This window comes from Halichoerus grypus, chromosome 13 (assembly GCF_964656455.1).
Source record: "Halichoerus grypus chromosome 13, mHalGry1.hap1.1, whole genome shotgun sequence".
NCBI classification, from domain to species: Eukaryota; Metazoa; Chordata; class Mammalia; order Carnivora; family Phocidae; genus Halichoerus; species Halichoerus grypus.
Window position 1 is genome coordinate 39,231,880 of NC_135724.1, and position 14,500 is coordinate 39,246,379.

General features: G+C 38.9%; 1 non-coding gene across 1 annotated transcript; it reads left to right on the forward strand.

Annotated features, from left to right (window-relative positions):
• The first annotated feature begins 13,431 nt into the window (after positions 1-13,431).
• On the forward strand, positions 13,432-13,556 carry LOC118552289 (U6atac minor spliceosomal RNA). Its single transcript, XR_004925456.1, has one exon. It is a non-coding gene; the product is annotated as a U6atac minor spliceosomal RNA (small nuclear RNA).
• Positions 13,557-14,500: the final 944 nt, after the last annotated feature.

Below are 14,500 nucleotides of genomic sequence, written 5' to 3' on the forward strand. Positions count from 1 at the left end.
AAATACAGAAATTAAAATTGGACTCCATACGTTAATAAGGGCCTAACAGAAAATGAATTAAGTGGAAAAAATCTTTTCCAGCTCTTGCAAATAACTCACTAATTTTAAAATATCCAAGTATCATATTAGCTTTTTAAATTAAAGCACAATATTGCTTAGGAAAGACCTCACTAGGCTATTTATTTTGTCAAGCAAAATTTTATTGGTCATATTGTGTTTCTTTAATAAATATACAGAGATAGGTGAATAGTCAATTTTCCCTTTAATATTTTATATTAGAACAGTTAACTTTCAAAATCCATCTTCTCAAATCACATTTTAGAATAAGGGTTAAAAATTGCACAAAAGGAAAGCAAATTTATTTTTTAACTGATAAACTAAAATGAAACGGGACTCCTACAGCAACTAATAAAGCATGTCTTTTAACATTTGTAAATTCAGTAATGCCACTTTAATACAATGTGGAAGTGTATATTGGTCCTCAGTTCATTAGTTTTAGTATGCCCTGTTAAAATATCTTACTTGCATTTTTGTATCTGCCAAGATGTCAGTTCTGACATGACTCTCTTCAGGCGAAATGTAGTTGGCCTTTCCTCATTTTTCGCTGACACAGAAAATGAACAATTTCTTAACATCATTTAGGATAATGCATCTGAATCATACCAAGTTCAAGTATAAATGAGGTGCACATGTTAAGTCATCTGCAGAAAGGTACAATTTTACAATTGGCTGAATTAGTTCAGGGCATGAAAATTTAGCAGCCAGACTAACCAATTCTAGAAGTACATCTGACTGTAGAAAAATGTCCAAATACATAAAGACGACCAGCCTTTAATGTTCTCATTTCCACTTGCATATAACATTTGACTTTAATCTAATGTATATGCAAGTTGCTTCCTGAAATATTAAGCATTAACTATAACGCACCCTTATCTAGAATACATTTGATGATTTGGGTTGGCCATTAAAATATTTAAATCGAGCACTTAAGTACAGTTTAGAAAATTACTTAAGTACAGTTTAGAAAATTATATTCTCTACATTTGAAATAACCGTAAATAAAACTCTCTTTAAATTATTATGGAAGAATAATGCTAAGTGAAAAAAGCAGAATACAAAATTGAATCTACACTGTAATTGCAACTGTATAAAATTGGTTATGCATGCAAACAAGATTGGAAAAAAACATGGAAAATGTAAGTGATTTGTTAAGGAAGTAGATTGGAGGAGTATCTTTTTAATAAATGCCTATACTTTTTTTAAAGTAAGCTCTACGGGACTTGAACTCATGACCCTGAGACCAAGAGTCACATGCCCTACCAACTGAGCCAGCCAGACGCCCCTATTCTTACACTTCTTATGAAGTTATCTCTAAAATTTTTTTAATATTAAAATTATTTTGGGGAAGAAACTGTTTCCTTCTCTTGGATTGAATGTTTTCTTATCATTGATGGTAATTTATAAATTATCAAAACAGGGGCGCCTGGGTGGCTCAGTCGGTTAAGCGTCTGCCTTCGGCTCAGTCATGATCTTGGGGTCCTGGGATTGAGCCTCCATCAGGCTCCCTGCTCAGCAGGGAGTCTGCTTCTCTCTCTCCCTCTGCCTCTGCCCCCCACTCATGCTTGCTCTCTCTCTAAGTAAATAAATAAAATCTTGAAAAAATAAGTAAATAATCAAAACACAGGAAAGATGGTTTGAGTGTTAGGGAAACAGTTGCTATCTTCTTTCCTTCAAAGAAATTTATTTTTTAAGCCCATCATGTTATTGTAGTTATATTAATGCATATTTCTTTACACAGACATTATTATTGCCATTCATCATTAATATTACAATTATCAAAAATACTAGTCTTCCAACCAGAAATAATCATGGAATCATAATAAAGACAAATGAACTAAATTACTGATGAAGTTGAAAGTTGCAGTGTTTTGATTAAACAGCCAGCAGGAATTGTCAGTCTAATTAACTCAGGGTCAAGCTACTGCTGAACCAAATGCCAGAACTATCAAAATCCAATACAAGCTATGCCCCGTTACTTCACTAAGACTACGTATTTGTACTTAAGAGTAATGATCTGATATGTTAAGAAAGTTCAGCTCAGTAAAATAACTGCTGTTGAAAACTATTTGTGCCAGGGCTGTTGTCAGCAAATCAGTCAAGTTCTGATAGTCAAGCTAGATCTCAATTCTAAAGCTACAGATGCCTAGCATCTTTCTTTCTTTCTTTCTTTCTTTTTTAGTGAGCTCTACGCCCAATGTGGGGCTTGAACTCATGACCCTGAGATCAAGAGTTGCATGCTCTACTAACTGAGCCAGCCAGGCAACTCAATGCCTTGCATCTTTATAGGAATGCACAAGTGGGACTGAGGAGGGTTGATAAAGTTCATATCCCTGACCATAGTAATACATGGTGGGAGAGAGCACAAGCAGGGGGAGAGGGAGAGTTGGAGGGAGAGGGAGAAGCAGACTCCCTGCTGAGCAGGGAGCCCGAAGCGCGGGACTCCATCCCAGGACCCTGAGATCATGACCTGAGCCGAAGGCAGATGCTTAACTGACTGAGCCACCCAGACACCTGATTCTCCAGTTTTAAAACAACACAAAGGAAAATTAACTACACAGAATTTGAACAGTCCTGTAGAAATGCCTCCATGGCCCATGATCTAATTGGGCTACAACTTCCATCAGTAAGGTTCACACTACAGATTTAACTAGTTTCTTAAAAGATGAACGCATTGATGGGGAAATAGCTTCTATCACAGCACTTATTACAAAGTATCCTGTGAATATTTACATATCTGTTTCCTCTTTATGACTGTGAATTTCTTAGGAATATGAACCAGGTCTTATTTATCCCAGGCATACATTGTAGGTGGACAAAATACATGGGCCGAACACATAGATGGGTGGGTGAGATGGTGCTAGTTCAGCCTACAAGTTGATGTTTAAATAATTGAGTTTAGGGGTGCCTTGGTGGCTCAGATGTTTGAGCGTCTGCCTTTGGTTCTGGTCGTGATCTTCAGTTCCTGGGATCGAGCCCCATGTAGGGCTCCCTGCTCAGTGGGGAGTCTGCTTCTTCCTCTCCCTCTGCCTCTACCCCTGCTCATGCTCTCTCTCTCTGTATCTCTCTATCTCAAATGAAAAAAATAAAAACTAAAAAGATAAAAAAAAAACTAAATAAATAATTGAGTTTATTGGTCATGTCTCTGAAAAAAAGTCATTAGTTCTAGCAGTTGCCAATGACAGTATTTTTACTGTCATAGTTAAGTTTTTAAATACATCAAGATTTTCAAAATCAAGATGGTTTTATGGTTGAACTGTGTCACCCCAAAAAGATATATTGAAGTACTAACCCCTAGTACCTCAGAATGTGACCTTACTTAGAAATAGAGTCATTGCAGATATAATTAGTTAAGATGAGGTCATTAAGGTGAGCACAAATTCAATATGACCAATATCCTTATAAAAATGGGAAATTTAGGGGCACCTATGTGGCTCAGTCAGTTAAGTGGCTAATTCTTGATTTTGGCTCAGGTCATGATCTCAGGATCCTGGGATCAAGCCCTGCATTGGGCTCCTCGTTCAGTGGGGAGTCTGCTTGAGGAGTCTCTCTCCCTCTCCCTCTGTCCCTCTGCCTGCTCCCACATGCTCTCTCTCTCTCTCTAAAGTAAATAAATAAACCTTTAAAAAAGAAAAGGGACGGGGACATTTGGACACACACACACCTAGAATGCCATGTGAAGAGCCAGGAAGAGATCAGAGTGATGTTTCTACAAGTCAAGGAAACCAAAGATTGCCAGTAAACCCCTAGAAGTTAGAGATCCTTCTTCACAGCCCTCAGAAGGAACCACCCTATTTACATATTGATCTTGGACTGCTAGCCTCCAGAACAGTTTCTTGGTTTAAGCCACTCAGTTTGTGGCACTTTGTGATGGTAGGGCTAGCAAACTAATATACCCAGGACATAGTATAGTATCATTAGACAAAGTAACTGAGCAAACAAATGTATACTAGCTTCTTTCAGATATTCTTCCACATTCGTGCAATAAGAAAATCTTCTTCTTCTTCTAAAGTTCACACTTTCCATTTCACTGTTCTCTAACATTTCTTTTATATAACATTTTATTTATATATTTGAGAGAGAGAGCACAAGCAGGGAGAGGGGCTGAGGGAGAGGGAGAAGCAGACTCTCCGCTGAGCAGGGAACCCAATGCTGGACTCAATCCCAGGATCCCGGGATCATGACCTGAGCCAAAGGCAGATGCTTAACTGAGCCACCCAGGCACCCCTCTAACATTTCTTAGCATTCTTACCAGATTATTCTAACAAATCTATTGAGGACTCTGATAATTAGAATTTAGATTTCATCTCCACCCTAGCTCCAACATAGGTGAAATCCATTCAGCATCCTGATGTGATAGAGCTTCTTGACCTTCTCAGCTCTACCACCTTTACTTCTCCTTCACTTCAATCACATAATCACATGTCCACACCATAGACCTTGTCATAGACTATGCAAACAGCAAGACCTCTTTCTGGCTCCCCAAATGAACAAAGACCTGGATAATCCTCCTATGGGTAAAGGAGGGAAAATTTGCTTTGTTCCTTTCAAGAGTGTCTGGAACATAGGGTGGGAAATAAGACCCTGTTATACATTCATTATTACTAAGGAGATCCCAACACTCTCTTATGTGCTGATATTGGCCAAACCATATTGGAGAATCAGTTTGTCCATCTATATTTAGGCCTAGATTAAAAGCAAGTTTTTTTTTTAAGATTTTTATTTTTAGTAATCTACACCCAATGTGGGCCTCAAACTTACAACTCCAAGACAAAGGGTTGCATGCTCCACCAACTGAGCCAGCCAGGGGCCCTTAAAAAGAAGTTTAAACAGATTACAAATTACTTCACCCCTTTTTCCCTAAACCCCACACAAGTTGCTACATTTGGGGGAGATGTTTTACCTGAGTGCTCCTTACTGTACCCAGAAGCATGAGAGAATTACCAGGATGATGGCAGGCAACAGCAGAAAGCAACCATCAGAAGAAGACAATCCAAAAGGAAAGCAGTCCAGAAAAGGAGCTGTCCCCACGTAAGAGGAGCATTGTAGTGGGATCTTTGATCTTGATGTAACTATTCTACATGGGGTAGGGTACATAGCCGCATGCCCCAAGGGGTTCAGGTATATCACTAACACTTCCCTTTGAATACTGTTCCTTTTTCCATGTCCCCAGTGGATTAACAGCAAGCCCTAAGGTCAGCTGCAGGTGTTGAGGTCCCTCTCCAGGGTGAAGAATAGCAGAGAAGAAAGTAAGTCCTGTCTATCCCTTTCTTGTCATTACCCTTACATTTCCATCCTGGACCAATGAAATGGACTTTCAGCCCCCTCAAGGATCCTCACTGGCCCTCTCATCTCTAGGTGGTCCCTCCCCACCTTTTTTTCTTCTTTTTAAGATTTTACTTATTTGACAGAGAGAGACACAGCGAGAGAGGCAGAGAGAGACACAGCGAGAGAGGGAACACAAGCAGGGGGAGTAGGAGAGGGAGAAGCAGGCCTCCTGGCTGAGCAAGGAGCCCGACACAGGGCTCAATCCCAGGACCCCGGGATCATGACCCAAGCCGAAGGCAGACGCCCAATGACTGAGCCACCCAGGCACCCCTAATTCATTTTTGAAGCCATCCTTGACCCCCTGAATTTGGGTTAGATAGCCCCCAATTTTTGTTCCCATGCCACTCTCATTCTTACCATCATAGTATATTGAAAATATCTGCTTAGAAGAAGTGGGTCTCCTCTTCTGGACTCTGGGGTATTTGAAGGCAAACACATCCTACTAATTTTTTAATCCCTTACACTGTTCCTGGCACAAAGAATGTACACAATACACAATACATGTATAATTGAATGAATTGACAATGGTATCATAAGAGAACTTCAATGTATGTTTCCATTCCAATCACTAGACATATATTTATCAAGTCTCTACCAAGTGCTAGGTATATGAAAAGCTACTCAACATACCCTTCATTCTCTGTGGAAGTGCCTTTTCCATGTAAAAATTTTGACCTTTGCAAATATTTAGCACAAGACTATTGTATTGCAGTTAAAATAAAACTTCAAATATTCCCCTGCAATCAGCTGTGCATTAGCATGCACTAGCCTAATTAAAAAGCAAGAACTGTAACAGGAGAAAGGAGATGGGCCATACATGGATTGCAAAGAAATAAAAAGAAGTAAGTCATACAATAAAGAAGAAACATTCTACATTATAGAGGTCAAGTGAAGATTGTCAGACTAGTTTTTCCACATGGGCCCCTAGTTGCAGAATTGGAAACATAGCATTTTAAAAATCATACATAAATGTATTATACTCTTTGTAAAAAAAAATCCTTTTAGGGGTGCCTGGGTGGCTCAGTTGGTTAAGTGCCTGCCTTCAGCTCAGGTCACGATCTCAGGGTCCTGGGATCAAGCCCCACATGGGGCTCCCTACTCAGTGGGGAGTCTGCTTCTTTCTCTCTCCCTCTGTGCTCTCTCTCTCAAATAAATGAATAAAATCTTTATAAAAAATCCTTTTTAATAATGAAAAACAGAGTGCTTTGTCAAATTGTAGCTTTTAAACAGGCCAAGACCACAAATGTCTTACCACTTCATCTATCTTTGGTTAGTATAAACATTATCTCAGTACCTAGAATAAGCTTGTCCAAATGCTCTTATTTAGAATTGTTCTGCCATTTTGTTATTTACAAAAGATTGTTTGAGAGGATAAGAGGACTGGAGCCTACTTTTTAGTCATATTAGGAAAAAAGTGAGTGTCCCGGGGCAAACACCTTCCTTTGAGGGTAGAACCAGAGCATATGAAGGGGCCTAAAGCTACATTTTGGGTTTCAAAAATTAAATCAGTATTAAACTGTGAATCTATTTATGATAAGAATCATGGCTTTCAGGTACCTGGGTGGCTCAGTCATTTAAGTGTCTGCCTTTGGCTCAGGTCATGATCCCGGGGTTCTGGGATGGAGTCCCACATCGGGCTCTGGGATCAGTGGGGAGTCTGCTTCTTCCTCTACCCTTCACCCCTGCTTGTGATCTCTCTCTCTCTCACTCATTCAAATAAATGGGAAAAAAAAAAAAAGAATCATGGCTTTCATCTTCATATTTTTTTAAAAAATACAGTACCTGGTGCAAAATAAGAGCTAAATTACTATATGTTTAATTATGTCTTTCTTCTTTTTAAATTTTAATTCCAGTATAGTTAACTTACAGTGTTATATTAGTTTCAGGTGTACAATATAGTGATTCTAACTGTGTCTTTTCATATTAAAAGGACAATCTTTGGGAATCTTGAGAAGGAAAAGGTTGTTATTTTACCCCTGGAAAGCACAGTGAAAACCTTTAATCTACTATTTTTATGAAAAAAAAAATGGCTTCTTTCTGGTGTATGGTATGTGGTAGGGATAGCTGGGTAGGCAACTATTCAAAGTTACACTATTATTATTCCTCCACAGAGGGTGATATTTTAGCAAATGATAAACCACCTCCATTCTCTCCCACCACCGGAATAAATCTACTTGTGATCCATCTCAGAGGTGGGCCAAGGCCCTCTTTCAAATAGAATCATAAAGTCTCTCCCTGAAAACTACGGATGAAAGTTGTCTCCTGGCTTAAGTAGGCACTTCTTTCTGAAATTATATCTCGTAACTGTGTCCCAGAAAAGCAATATTATTGCATCACATCTCCATTTTTTCATCCATTTATCACCACTTACTGTGTTCCCATATCACTGTCTTAGGCGCTACTGACAGTTATAAAGAATTGTAAAAATATACCTTCTGCCATTGAAGAGCTTATGGTCTAATAAGGTATGCAGAACAACCAGGGATGTTAACACAAACAACGGAAACTAATGAGTCTCAAACCGTTTGGTCTCAGAACAACTTTACACCATTAACATTATTAAGGATCACCAAAAGTTTTTGTTTGTGTAGGTTTTATCTATATCTGTATCATCTATCAATCTAGTAGAAGAACTAGAACAGAAAATTTTAATACACAAGCACACATCCCATTAGTAATAATGTCATCACACATCATGTAGCCTCTGGAAAGAATGAGAATGAAAAGACCAATAACATCTTCAAATTATTATAAAAATTGTTTGATCCCACAGACTCCCTGAAAGGATCGTTGAGACTCTTAAGGGTCCCCAGACTCCACCCTGAGAATGTCTGCACACAAGCATATTCATCATCAGACATAGCTTTGAAAGAGTGATGGAAAACAATGATGTGAATTTCACAAGAAGAAAAAATAAAGAGATCTTATGGGGTAGAACCAAATATCAGAAGCGTACAGAGTAAATGCCATTTGGAGTAATTAGTAGGCTCATGAATATGGCAATTACTCTATTGGTTGCACTGTTACGTGATATAGATTCTCTCCATGCCTTATTTTTGAAATAATATCACATTCCTTGGAAATTATTCCAGAGAAATGAAATTTTATGTCCACACAAAATCCTGTACACTAATGTTCATAGCCATTTTATTTGTAATTTTTCAAAACTGGAAACAACCAAAATGTCCTTCAATCCTGAATGGTTAAACAAATCGTGGCCCATCCACAACATGGAATATTACATAGGAATAAAAAAGGATGAACAACTTGGATGGATCTCCGAGTGAAAAAAATCAAGTTTCAAAAAGTCTAGTAATGTATAATTCCATTCATATAACATTCCCCAAACAACATAATTATAAAGATGGAAAAGCAATTAGTGGTTGCCAGTGATAGGGGATCATGTGAGGAAGGGGGCAGGGTGAGGAGTGTGACTATAAAGGGTAGCAGGAGGGAGAGCTTTGTGTTGTTGGAATGGTTCTGTGTCTTGACTGGGGGGTGGTTACATGAATCAACACATGTGGTAAAATGGTGTCCAGCTACAACACCCATTTTACCAATGTCGATTTTTGAATTTTGATATTATACTATACTATAGTTATCTAAAATATAACCATCAGGAGAAACTGGATGAAATCAGAAACTAGACCTCTCTGTACTATTTCTTCAATTACCTGTGAATTTATAATTATTTTAATATTGAAAGTTTTCTTTAAAAGTTCCTTGAGCTAGAGACATCAGTATGAACTCATGCTTTTTTGTGTTTTTTTTTTTTAACAGTTTAAGATAGAGATGGCTACATAAAAAGTATTTGTAGATATGTGTTTGGTTATGGGCTGATTTATATTCTTCCACAATTCATGTGTTGAAATCCTAATCTACAACACCTCAGAATGTTACTGTATTTGGGGACAGGGTCTTTAAAGAGATAAGGTAAAATGAGGTCATTATGGGTGGGACCTAAACCAAGACTGGTGTCCTTATAAGAAGAGGAGATTAGGACATAGACACACAAAGAGGGACACCATGTGAAGACACAATATTAGAAGGCATTTCCTGAAAAACTTCACATCCTCTAAAACTGTTAGGTAGAAGCTAGGCCTGAGCAGGGGAAGGAATGCCCAGGGACAGAGTCCCAAGTCCCTGAAGGGGAAAAATAGAGACAAGAGCTAGAGGCAAGGATGATGATAAATAAGCTACACATTAAAAGCCCCGGGTGTGTGTGGGGGGCAGGGTGGAGAACAGCATCCTGGCCTTGTGGCTTCCAAGAGCCGGAGTTGACCTATCAAGGGCCACAGGTGCAGGGCATGCATTCTCCTCTTCCACCTGTGCCCCAGGGTAACCCCTAGACTCCTTGTACTACATTTGCATTGCGATATAGCCCCTGCCTCCCCATGCCACTGAGAAAGGCTGACCTGATGGTTCCACTATAAAGCTTGTAGAGTCAAAAACTCCCCCTCCCAACCTGTGGGAGGAGTTTCCCCAAATGATTGGAAGCAGCCTCCATTAGAGACCACCCCACTCTACGTGGTAGCTACGCCCAGCCCAGAGAGACCCAGCAATATCCAATCCCCAAACCACCTAGGGCCCAGTTCCACTTTGTAGAAGCTGCCTGATCTCCCACCTTGAGAGTGTACTTTCTCTTTAATAAACTGCTTTTTGCTTGCTACTTTCCTTCTGCTGTCTTCATTCAAGCATGGGTCCCCCACGTAAATCTTCTCATGGGGACTCCAAGGACTGAGACTTCCATTCACATAATGCAGAGGTGGTAACAAAATAGCATTCCACATGTAACAAGATATATGGGGGAAATGGCATTAGGAGCAGAAAACTTAAAACTGGATAGTCTGGAAACCAAAGGTATCAATAACAATCTTTAAAAAACATTGCACAATTGAAAAGACATGCCAAATCTTTAATAAACAAAATAATGCTACAGAATATATAGGACGTTACCTTAAGAAAAAGTGATAGTAGCTTGATGGACATGGGTATGAGAAAGGGTTGAGGCTGATATAAATCGTAGAGACAAGGTAAATTGCACGAACACTGGAAAGACTCACTCTTATTAAGCACTTGTAAGACAGAGCATACAGTCATATGAGCAAGAGGAAAACTTGGTATGAAATTGCAAAACTGGGCTCACCCATGGCTTGCTGCTTTCAACCCTCTTACTTCATGTTAAACTGCTGTTAATTGGGGGTACAAAGCATTAATATGCTTGGAAAAGCCATAAACCGTGGAGACCTCAGCACTTTGCTGACACCATTCCCCTATTTATGCATCCCATATGAGCTAATTTTGTTATTTCTCATTTCAGAGACACACATTGTAGCAAAACAAACCAGACCTGAAGAGATTTCTCTTTGTTCCCTTATTCATCTCTCTTTGTTCCCTTGTGAATAAATCATCTAGTATAGTAACTATTTATTAAATTTTAATCATTTTCAGGGGCGCCTGGGTGGCTCAGTTGGTTAAGCGACTGCCTTCGGCTCAGGTCATGAACCTGGAGTCCCGGAATCAAGTCCCGCATCGGGCTCCCTGCTCAGCAGGGAGTCTGCTTCTCTCTCTGACCCTCCTCCCTCTCAAGCTCTCTGTCTCTCATTCTTTCTCTCTCAAATAAATAAAATCTTAAAAAAATAATAAATTTTAATAATTTTCAATATCTAACCAAAGTTTCACACCTTATTATATAGGGCCCTAGTTCATTTCAGACACAACATATTTTTTAGGGTTAAGTTTAGAAGAACAAGATGGCCATTAGATTGTCCCATCTTCTCCTTGGGGTTTCTTGGGCTATTGAGGTGTTTTGTTTTGTTTTTAATATTTGAAAAATATTTAGACACACAGATATGCCCCATTCTCACCCATAATTTCAGGTTTATCCAAGTAACTTTCAAGCCCTTACTAAAGTGAGTTTGAAACAAAAGGCTTTAACATTTCATTAGTCTTATTATGTGCTACAAAAGATAACAACTTTTGTTCTACCTAAATTAAAATTTTACATAAAAAATAAAATTGCTATACAGTTATTTTTAACTTGTTAATGTGTTTTTATACCTATTATTTAATCAGAAGTAACTACTCTTTAGAGGGTCTGAAATACGAACCAAATCTGGTTCTGCCACAACTTCCCTAATAATTACTCCTTGGCTCCTCAATGTGAAAATTACTTTTTCAAAGAAAATGATTTCTTATGGCAGCATTTTATTTCAATAAGTCCATTCTCAGCTAACTGTTGTCATCTTCAGTTACTTTGGAAGTCCAAATGTTACCTTTATGAGTTTCCTTTCTAAATTCCTTGGCCTTTTAAAGTTGTTTGTTTTTTAATCCCCAGACAGGTATACTTCTTTTCCAGACTTTAATCTCTCCTTCTCCAGAAATCCACTTCTCTGCTTCATTAAGCCTCTCTGTAATATCCAGAATTAAATCACATACCTCATTTATTGTTGTGCTTGCAGATTGCTTTTTTTCCCCCTTTTTAACGCAGCACTGGAAATGACTTTGAAAGAAATGACCTAAAGTTTTCTTCATTCAATTTATTTTTTTTTTAAGATTATTTATTTATTTATTTATTTGACAGAGAGAGACAGCAAGAGAGAGAACACAAGCAGGGGGAGTGGGAGAGGGAGAAGCAGGCTTCCTGCTGAGCAGGGAGCCCGATGCAGGGCTCGATCCCAGGACCCTGGGATCATGACCCGAGCCGAAGGCAGACGCTTAACGACTGAGCCACCCAGGCACCCCCATCATTCATTTTAATTTTTACTTGTAGATAATTGTGGAATAAGAAGTTGTTTAACCTAAAAAAAGGAGGAAGTTGTCAAAAGCGCTGGGGTTGGGGAAGGGCATGGGCAAATATTGTCACCTGCCAATAATTGAAGGGCTTTGTCACGTGAGGGAGGAATGATATTATTCTATAGAGTTTTCAAGATAGAACGAGGGGGGGCACCCGGGTGGCTCAGTCGTTAAGCATCTGCCTTCGGCTCGGGTCATGATCCCAGGGTTCTGGGATCGAGCCCCGCATGGGGCTCCCTGCTTGGCGGGGAGCCTGCTTCTCCCTCTCCCACTCCCCCTGCTTGTGTTCCCTCTCTTGCTGTGTCTCTCTCTGTCAAATAAATAAAATCTTTAAAAAAAAAAGATCGAACCAGGGCCTGACAAAATAAGCTACCAGAAACATATTTCTACTCAGGCTGTTTTAGAAGCAATAAGTTATTCCCTTCTGAACGTACTTATTTGGGGGATTCCTGAAATGAAGGAGATATTTTACTGAATGAGTTTATAAACCTGTATCCTCATTAAAACTTCTGGGAGGCTTTGGCTGAAGGTCTATCCCAGCAAAACAGAATCATGTGGTGGGTTAGAACAAAGACCAGGAGGATAAAGGACCTGGCTTTAAGTCCCAGCTGCGCTAGAGGCAAAGTTGTTTGATGTTAGCAAGGTTTTTTTTACCCTCTCCCTGCCTCATTTCTTCATCTATAAAATGAGAATGAAAGTCTTGTCATAGAGCTTTTGTGAAGGTTAAATTAGTTAATATGTGTAAAGTATGCTGACAACTCACATGCATTATGTGTCACTTATTTTATATGGATTCCTTCTGTGTTCTTTTAAAATTTTTTAGAAATAAGGAATAATATTTGGGTAGGTTATGATTCTGAAAACTGCACTCTTCAGTTGTCCACATGTACAGAACACATTCCATGAAAATGCACAAGATCCACAAGGGTAAGGACATTTTATTTGTTCATCGATGATTCCCAAGCATTAGAAACAGCTAGCCTATAGTAGATGCTCCATAAATAGGTATTGAATTAAAAAATTAAAATGCCCAATTGTCCCACACTTTGAAGAACAAATAGCTGTATTTAGAATGATTCTTGTTTGTAATTATATCATTAATGATTACTGATTATGGGATCATGATAATTCCATACAGTCTTAAATAAAGGCTTTCTTTGTCATAACCAGGACATTTAAAATTCAAGTCCTGGAAGTCAGGAACTATGCCCAATTTTTCCCTTTCTTGCTTTTAAAAAAATCTGTACTAGAGTGTTGTATGAAAGGAGACAAGGTTAGCACTCCCCTGACAAGGAAGGAAGAAGACCTCAGGCCTGACAACACACATACTGTTAAGGCATGGCCACCTACTTTGTGGCATCTAACTATCGTTTGTTTTTGTTTTTTTTCTATCGTTTTTTTAAGAAACAAAACAAATGAGGGGCCCCTGGATGGCGCAGTAGGTTAAGCATTAAGAGAGAGTGGGAGAGAGTACAAGCAGGGGGAGCAGCAGAGGGAGAGCGAGAAGTAGGCTCCCCCTTGAGCAAGGAGCCCAGTGTGGGTCTTGATCCCAGGACCCGGATCACGACCGGAGCAGAAGGTAAACATCTAACCGACTGAGTCACCCAGGCACCCTGTTCTTGCCATTTTAAACACTGGGCTGATTCATTTGGTAGAGACTGTAAACATTATGGGACACAAACCAGATATAGAGCTGGCTTATAGTAAAAAGGCTTAAGAATTTTTATTTAAATAGTAACAAAAGAAATTAGTATATAATCTCAACACTATAAACCATATATCAGTTATCAAATGGTCAAGGAATAACCTTGCATTGATGTCTTGGTAAATCCTGGCATAGATCTAAAATGTGTGGTTTTCTACTATGATTCCATGACTGAAATCTATCCCAACTGGATTACGACTGTTCCCCCATCCCTCCTACTTCTTGATGGATCCTATTTCATTCCACCCCCGGTGCCAAGGGAATTATGCGTTTCCAAGTAAAATTAAATAATAAGTTTGAAAAATCAGAAGTCAAATGTATAAATTGTATGGAACTTTTTCCATTGAGCCTTTGAAAATTCACATATGATACCACAAATTAACATTTCACAGTTGCCTGAACAATCATTTTAATGTAGTTAACACAGAGATGTTTGTCCCTGAGCAAGGGTCAAGATGCAGATTGGGACATCTTAGAAAATATCAGGAAGCCACTCAAAAATATTTCTAAGGCTTTGGCTAAACTCTGTGGGTTTCTGTAGGAACCCCTCATTATTCAGGCTTTGTAGCATAATGGTTACAAGAACAAGATTTAGAATAAAAAAAAGACCTGGGT